At 45.7% G+C, this 8124-nt stretch overlaps 1 long non-coding RNA gene across 1 annotated transcript in view; it reads left to right on the top strand.

The window, feature by feature from the left end:
- Nucleotides 1-349: 349 nt before the first annotated feature.
- LOC310693712 overlaps nt 350-8124 on the top strand; it is a 45629-nt gene continuing 37854 nt past the window's right edge. The window contains exon 1 of the long non-coding RNA XR_014519354.1: nt 350-448. This is a non-coding gene — a long non-coding RNA (uncharacterized lncRNA). The remainder of the gene's footprint in view (nt 449-8124) is intronic.

Raw genomic sequence — 8124 nt, 5'->3', positions numbered from 1 at the left:
AGGGCAGCCCCATGAAACACCCTTAATACAGTTATGTGAGGATCACAGCCTGGCAGTCCGTTTATGTATTTCTTAAGGCTTCTGTTGGCCTGATCTACAGCCATTTACTTCACTCTACAATAGCTGGTCCCATAATATATCCAAACACATATTCAAGGTGATCCTTACCAGCTGCAGCATGTGAAAAGGCAGGCCAGTTGGGTTCACTATGGTGCTTTACTGTTCAGGCACCCAGGGCCATAGCTAGGGGGTGGCAAGGAAGGGCCCTCCCAGGGGCGCAGGCAAGCCCCCCCCCATTGGCTAAAAATATGTCCATAAATAGGGACGCAGGTGGCACTGTGGGTTAAACCACTGGTCTACCTGGCGGAGGGGCTGGAAGCTTTGCACAGTCTACTGGTCTATGACCCCATTGGTGCCTCCAGGTCTACTGTGTTGCTTGGGTGGCTGGGTGGGGCAAGTGCTCTCTGGTCTACTTGCTGGGGAGCTGGGGCTGCTGTGTCTACTTTGGAGGAAGATCTAATTTGTCCGTGGCTAGGGGGCGTAATCTGGATGGTTCGGCCAGGGGCACAAGATCACCTAGCTATGACATTACCACACATGCGGTGATGCCTCCAATCCTACTCAGAGATTTAACTTCTAGGGCAGGGGTCAGCAAAGTTTTTCAGCAGGGGGCTGGACTATATTTTTTGGGGGGAAATGAACAAATTCCTATGCCCCACAAATAACTCAGAGATGCATTTTAAATAAAAGGACACATTCTACTCATGTAAAAACATGCTGATTCCCGGACCGTCCGCAGGCCAGATTTAGAAGGCGATTGGGCTGGATCTAGCCCCCGGGCCTTAGTTTGCCAACTCATGTTCTAGGGAGCCATAAGAGGGGGTGCTGACACCTTTACAGCTCAAGAGAGCCTATAAACAACACCCCCAAATTCTCCGCCAATGCAGAATACAATAAAAGACATCTGCACCATCCATTTTATATTCATACCATTTTAGCAGTCATGGCTTCCCCCAAAGAATCCCAGGAACTGCAGTTTACTCCTCACAGAGCTACAATTCCAAGCACCGTTAACAAACAACAGTCCTCAGGATTCATTGTGGGCAGCACTGTGCTTTAAATCGATGGTGTGGATGTGGCAACTATTTTTATCCCACAAGTTAGAGACCGTTGAAACAGATGCCATCATTGTACTGATAGCGCATGCCCCTGAGGTTGTTCCTTCTTTTACAAATCACAAATGATTTCCCTTGTACATGTGCCCACTCCATGTGAGGTCCAGAGGGTGGTGCCACGAGAACAAGCCTTTTCTGTGGTGGCTGCCTGTGTATGGAAGGGAGGCTCACCTCGCACCTTCATTGCATATATTTAGGTGCCAAGAAAAACATTCCTTTTCTCCCAGGCCTTTGGCTAATTAAGCAATCTATAGCCTTTTAAACTTTGTTTGTGTAGGGGTGTTCATTGTTGTTTCATTTGTTATGTACTTTTGTGTTTCTCTATTGTAAACTGCCCTGGGATCCTGGGGTGAAGGTGGCATATAAATTTAATAAATACTAAATAAGAATAATAATAGCTCTGTACGCGGGTGGCGCTGTGGTCTAAACCACAGAGCCTAGGGCTTGCTGATCAGAAGGTCGGCGGTTCGAATCCCCACGATGGGGTGAGCTCCCGTTGCTCGGTCCCAACTCCTGCCAACATAGCAGTTCGAAAGCACCTCAAAGTGCAAGTAGATAAATAGGTACTGCTCTGGCGGGAAGGTAAACGGCGTTTCCGTGCGCTGCTCTGGTTCACCAGAAGCAGCATAGTCATGCTGGCCACAAGACCCGGAAGCTGTACGCCGGCTCCCTCGGCCAATAAAGCGAGATGAGCGCCGCAACCCCAGAGTCGGCCACAACTGGACCTAACGGTTAGGGGTCCCTTTACCTTTACCACTGATACTGACTGGCAGAAACTCTCAAGGGTTTCAAGCAGGGATTGCTGATGTTCTATCACTAAGTGGCAGCCTTTTCCCAATGCAGATGTGTGTTGGAGTCCAACAACATCTGGAGGGCCACAGGCTCCCCATTGTCTAGGCTACTTCCTAGGCATTTGCTGAGCGGGTCGCTCCGCTCTCGTCTTGCTCTATCAGAAGGGCAGCAAAAGATATTTGCTGTGTGGAGCTTTCTGCAGAGAGTTATAAATTTTGAATTAGAACATAAAACCAGCTGGGCTGAGCAGACCCACATTCCATCTAGCCCAGAATTCTGTCTCCAGCAGCCAGCCAGTGCAGGAAATAGCAGAGGAAGGCATAAAGTTCCAATAATGCACCTAATTGTAGAATCCTAACCTACAGGGGAAATTTCCTGCCTTAACCCAGCTGGCAGGCTGCTCAGGCCCCGAAGCAGAAAGGATCGATAGCCGGTTATGATTCTCATCGTATTGAATGTCAGTGCAGATGCCACTCCTGTGCACATATAAATGTCAGATCTTGTGAAGCTCACTGTTGCTGCTGCTCTCAGCTCTCTCTTAATTGTCCCCTGTGCCCTGGCCAGTCTCAGATGCACCGTTCAGATTGAGGGCTGGCAAAACACAGCTCAGAAGCTCCCCAACCCCACCTGCCTTGATCCAAGGTGCAAGGTTCAACAACCTCCATCACCCTCTAAAGGAAGTGTAGCAGCAGCACTGGCAAAGACCTTAGTGCACGGGTGGGGGAGATTTTTTCCTTTGAAGGGCAAGTGACCAACGGGAACAGTCAGTTTGGAGCTGCATCTGATGGTGGGCAAAGACAGATCTAACAGTGGGCAGAGTGTTCCACATTGCATGATTACATCATATTTCTCTCTCCCTGCCAACCCATCCCTTGGTTTTTGTGTTCACCCCAGCCTTTTGTGATTCACCCAAAGCTTTAATTTTATATTTAATGTTACATTTTTAGCTCCCAGATGCACCACATACACTTTAGGAGTGTTTAAATACCACTTTTCTTAATAAGCAAGATTTTCTCCCACAACACAATACCCTCACTTTGTTTTAAATTCAGTTCACTGGAGGCTGGGCTGTCTCCATATTAACAATATTAATTATTAGCTTATTTGTAGCTCATTCTTCTACTCGTGGAACACTCAGGGTGGATTTGCAGCATATAAATATGCAACAGACTCTACAAAAATTAAATAGCAGTATCAGCACACTGGAACAGTAATCTATTTGATTTTTTTTAAAAAAATATGTGAATATATTCCTTCACTGCAACCAAGTTGCTCTCTAATCCATGGATAGGCAATATGGTACCTCCAGGTGTTGCTGGACTCAAACTCCCTTCATCCTTGAGCATTGTCTGTGCTGGCTAGGGCTGATGGGAGTTGGAGTCCAATAACATCTGAGGGAACACACAGCTTCCCCATCCTTGGTCTAGAGCAAATGTTGTGCTAAAAGGGAAATAGAACCTAAATTTTATACCATATATGGAACTTCTTAGAGACTGCTTCATTGTTTAAATCAGTTTACTGAATTTACGAGGAGCACGTGGAACAACTGGGCGGGGAGAGATGTTAAAAAAGGCTCAACATGAGCCGTACAAATTCTTTCCTCCTGTTCCTGCTAGAAAAACTGGCTCAGAAGTCTTTAGGCTAGAGAGCAAGTCTCAGCCTGCACTCCAGGGAGTAAGCTTACCCAGCCAGCACTCATTAGACTTATTAAACCTGGCAGTGATACAGACTATTAGACAACATGGTTCGGAGGAACCAGGCGCCCCTGGCAAGAACTCGACAGTAACACTCATAATCTCACCAGTCGTTCTGCAAGAAACCAACCCCTTTCTAGCAAACTCATGAAAATCTCTCTACTGATATATCTGCTGCCCAGTTAACTGGAGCACCCTCTTCATCTATTGAGAGTCTTTAAATTAATCTAACCTGTTGTTGCAGCTCTAGTTAGCAGGGCTATTGCTGATTTTTTTCAAAGCAGAGGTTGAAATATGAAGTTACACCCTCTGATGCACCTTTGCCCTGCCCTCCTCGGAGTCTATGGACCATGTGTTTACTAACCCTCATGTACCGCCCTATCCTTCTCCCATCCTCAACTCCCTCTCACTTTTGGACGAATCTCAAGGCTGATGGGTGGTGTCTCTTGCAGGAGCAAATGGCTTCTTGCTGTCAGCAAGATTCATCTGAGCTTGTGATGTCAGGATCCAGATTCATCCCTGAGGTTTGGTTCCAGTCTGATAAAAAGATAGAGTCTCGGCGAAATTCTCATCTAAATCCTCATGTTCAGATGCGTACAGAGATACCAAGAAGTCTGAGCTGACAAATCTTTCCAATTTGGATTTAGACATAAACATTATTCAGCAGAAGCAGAAACTGCATGATGTAGCACAGCTCAAGGAAGGCTGGCACTGGTGTCCTAATTGCAAAGTAGGCAAGGATTTATGGGGTCCCAGAAGGTAGCAGGAAGGAGCAAAACAACTGAACCAAGTGCAGAGAAGTGAATTGAGGTAGCCCAAGTCTGTCAATTTTGGTTTCTCTCAGTTTTTCATTTCCCCAACCTTCAATTCCACGTGTCTATATCACTGCAATAAAACAGAAATATCTGCATGAAAATTCACCATTTACAGCATCATTTGCATCAGCCTTTTAGTGTGAATTTCTCCCAATAATACACACGTCTTTTGTATGCCATTACCCTACTATACACATTTGCAAAGCAATTTCCCCCAATATAGTTCATTTTTACATTTTATTTTCACTAATGTATGCCTGTTTATGCACATTTTATCCTTGCATATTGTATATAATTTTATACACTGCTTGGCTGGAAAACTGCACTGCAAAATTCAGAGGATGACATTTTGGTTCTTGAATTGTTTTGGAAAGTACCAGTTAGGTAGGTTTACCTTTAAATGCAAACGGAATCCAATTTCCCCCCATCTCTTTTCCTGGTCCTGCAGCTCCAATGATTTCCCCACTAATGCTGCTTTTTTATGATGGGGAAGGGGAAACTTTGGCCCTCCAAATGTTGTAGACTTCACCTCTAGCCAGCATGGGCCATGGCCAGGGATGATGGGAGTTCAGGAATATCTAGAGGCCAAATATTCCCCACTCTTGGACTCACTGATGTGGTCCAAAGGAAAGCAGACCAATACGTTTGGCATCAGTTTGGCTGCAGGATTTGCTGGATGGAGGTGTACAAGGCACCATACAAGCCTCTAGGGACTCCACTCCAGATTTGTGTAGGGTTTACTCAGCCTTTTTGTTAGGTTTAGCACATCTCTCACAAATGACACAGCAAGCTGGCAGTTTAACTTCTTTAGCTTTACTTGGCAATTACAGGCTTACAGCAAACAGCTCATTCTTTTTTTTTTTTAAAAGATATTTATTGAAGTTTTACAAATTATATCAAACAAAACAATACACACAAACGCAAACAAAAAAAGAACAAATATAATTTCAGAACCTTATTTTCTTAAAGCTTACTTCACCGACCTCCTCATACCTCCCCTTTCTGCATTCCCATTTCAAATATTTAGTTCAGCAAATCCTCACCCTTAATTTTATCTAATTGTCAACCTTTCTTTTCTTTTAACTTAATCTTTACAGCTGTACTCCATCTGATTTCTAAAGCCACATCGTTCTAGCACTCATTAATTTTGCAATGTTTCTTAAGATAGTTCTTAAATTTCTTCCAATCTTCTTCCTCCGTCTCTTTTCCCTGGTCTCGGATTCTGACAGTCTTTTCTCCCAATCCCATGTAGTCTCAAACAGCTCATTCTTCGCTATCGGAGTCAGTTGACTCAACTAGCCTCTGGCCCCTTCCAAGGCCAGATATTTGCTGAGCCCACCCCCGCTTCCAGCTGGTCTTCCTTCGCTTGCTCCGCCTCCTACTTCTGGGAGACTCAGGTGCAGCCAATTCCTCCTTCTCTGGAGTTGAATCCAACCCCTTACTACCACCTGCCTCCTGCTCCTGCATCTCAGTGTTGCTTTGAGAAGTGACAGGCAGCCTTCTGTTTTCCTCTGCCTCTTCCTCCCCCTCTGCTGATTCCTCTCTCTGGGTCATGTCTCTGACACTTTTCTTCTCCCAAAGGTAACCCCTAAGCAAGCAGAGATTTAGGATCAGAGTTTTCCTTCTCCTAGATAGGCTACCTTCCCATGCTGACCAGTCCCACATGCCCATGGGTGTTCTAGCCCAGGAAGAAGAAGAAGAAGAAGAAGAAGAAGAAGAAGAAGAAGAAGAAGAAGAAGAAGAAGAAGAAGAAGAAGAAGAGTAGTAGTAGTAGTAGTAGTAGTAGTAGTAGTTTGGATTTGATATCCTGCCTTTCACTCCCTTTAAGGAGTCTCAAAGCGGCCAACATTCTCCTTTCCCTTCTTCTCCCACAACAAACACTCTGTGAGGTGAGTGGGGCTGAGAGACTTCAAAGAAGTGTGACTGGCCCAAGGTCACCCAGCAGCTGCATGTGGAGGAGCAGAGACGCGAACCCAGTTCACCAGATTACAAGACTACTGCTCTTAACCACTACACCACACTGGCTCTCTAGCCAGCATGGCCAATGGCCAGGGATGATGGGAGTTCAGGAACATCTAGAGGGCCAAATATTCCCCACTCTTGGACTCACTGAGAGCACTAGGTTCCCACTCCTCACATTAAAGGTTGGTTTTTTAACAAACAACAAACAAATGAAGAATTAGACTTTTAAAATATAGTATTTGGGGGAGAGAAAAATCAGTAAAATACCTCTTTCGGAGGTGGCGTGGGCATGTGTCCAATTGCCTATTTTTCCCCCAGACTGGCAACTAGCCAAGTGCTTTTAAAAATAATAATAATATGGAAGATCAGTAAAAAGCACTGCCAGGTGTCACCCCAAGTGCTGTGTCAGGATGCAGCCCAGGATGATTCACTCTTTCCATGTTCAGTTACATATCCTTGTTCAGCCTGGCTCCTGAAATGTTGGGTTTGTGTTTTTTTAATCCCGCTTCTGAAAATCTCACATTTCTCAGCCTCCTCGCTTATACTAATTTTGGAGGGCACAAAGAGTGTGTGTATGTAAACAGGTAGAGCTGCTGGAGAATTCCAACGGAAATGGAAATGGGAGTGGAAATCACCAATGTGTGCTTACTTGTCCCCTGTCTGGAACGGAAGTCAATCCAGCAGATGCTCTCGGTATTCTCTGCTGTTGTTCTTTCAGTCTGCAAATGGTACGTAATGGATGGCTTCTCGCCTCATTTGCATTATGTTTCATTTGCATCACGATGAATAGCGTGCAATGACATAAAAATAACGCAATTAATTGCATAATCAATTACATACATTTTCTGCCACGGTGGGCAGTGAGATGAATAAGGTAGGTCCAGGGAGCTGGTGCAGCGGGAGCCAAGACAATGAGTCCCTCTAACACAACATGACTTCCCCGCCTTCTCCACCCCACCCCACCCCACCTAATGCCTCATGGGGGGACGATAGGGAAACCCTAGAACAGCATTGGAGTGGTGTGGGGAGACAGAGGTGATTGTTCCATTTGCCACATTGTAGTCTTTGTGCTGGTGGAATGAACAGAATAGTATGATGTGGAATTCCTCTCAATCTAAGCCAAACTGCAGTGGAACAGAAACACTGCTGCAGGTGATGGACATGGATTGGAATGGAAACTGATGCTTTCTTTCATATCTACATGCACACCAGTAGGTCATAATCCATAGATAATCACACTGAGCTGGGGCAGTCCATGATGCATCTTAGGAAACCAGAACAGGTTATTAACTGGCCCAGCCAGCATAGCCAATGACTGTCAGGGACTGGGCAGGGGAGGAATGGTGGAGACCGCCTCCCCATCCCAACCCTTCTAGGGAGGAGGAAAAGGAAGACAGTATAGATTTACAACAGGGGGTTGAGGGAGGTAACAGCTCAGAGGCAAATGAGGGGGAAAGCTGGGAAATCATGGGAGAGCCAGAGCAACACCCAGCTGACACGTTGTCATTAGAAAGCATCCCAGACCCTCCATCTCCCAGAACCCGGCGAACCTAGAAAGTAGGAGAGCAAAGAGCTCAAAGACAGAGAGCACGTAGCAGCACCCATAGAAGTGATGAATTAGGAAGTGGAAGAGATGGGGGTGGAGATTCACACGGGACAATGCCATTATCCAAGAGGCTGGGTTCT

The sequence above is a fragment of the Podarcis liolepis genome (assembly GCF_965112155.1).
Source record: "Podarcis liolepis genome assembly, chromosome: 14".
NCBI classification, from domain to species: Eukaryota; Metazoa; Chordata; class Lepidosauria; order Squamata; family Lacertidae; genus Podarcis; species Podarcis liolepis.
The sequence above is the reverse complement of the archived record's forward strand: the minus strand, read 5'-3'. Positions and strand labels throughout refer to the sequence as shown.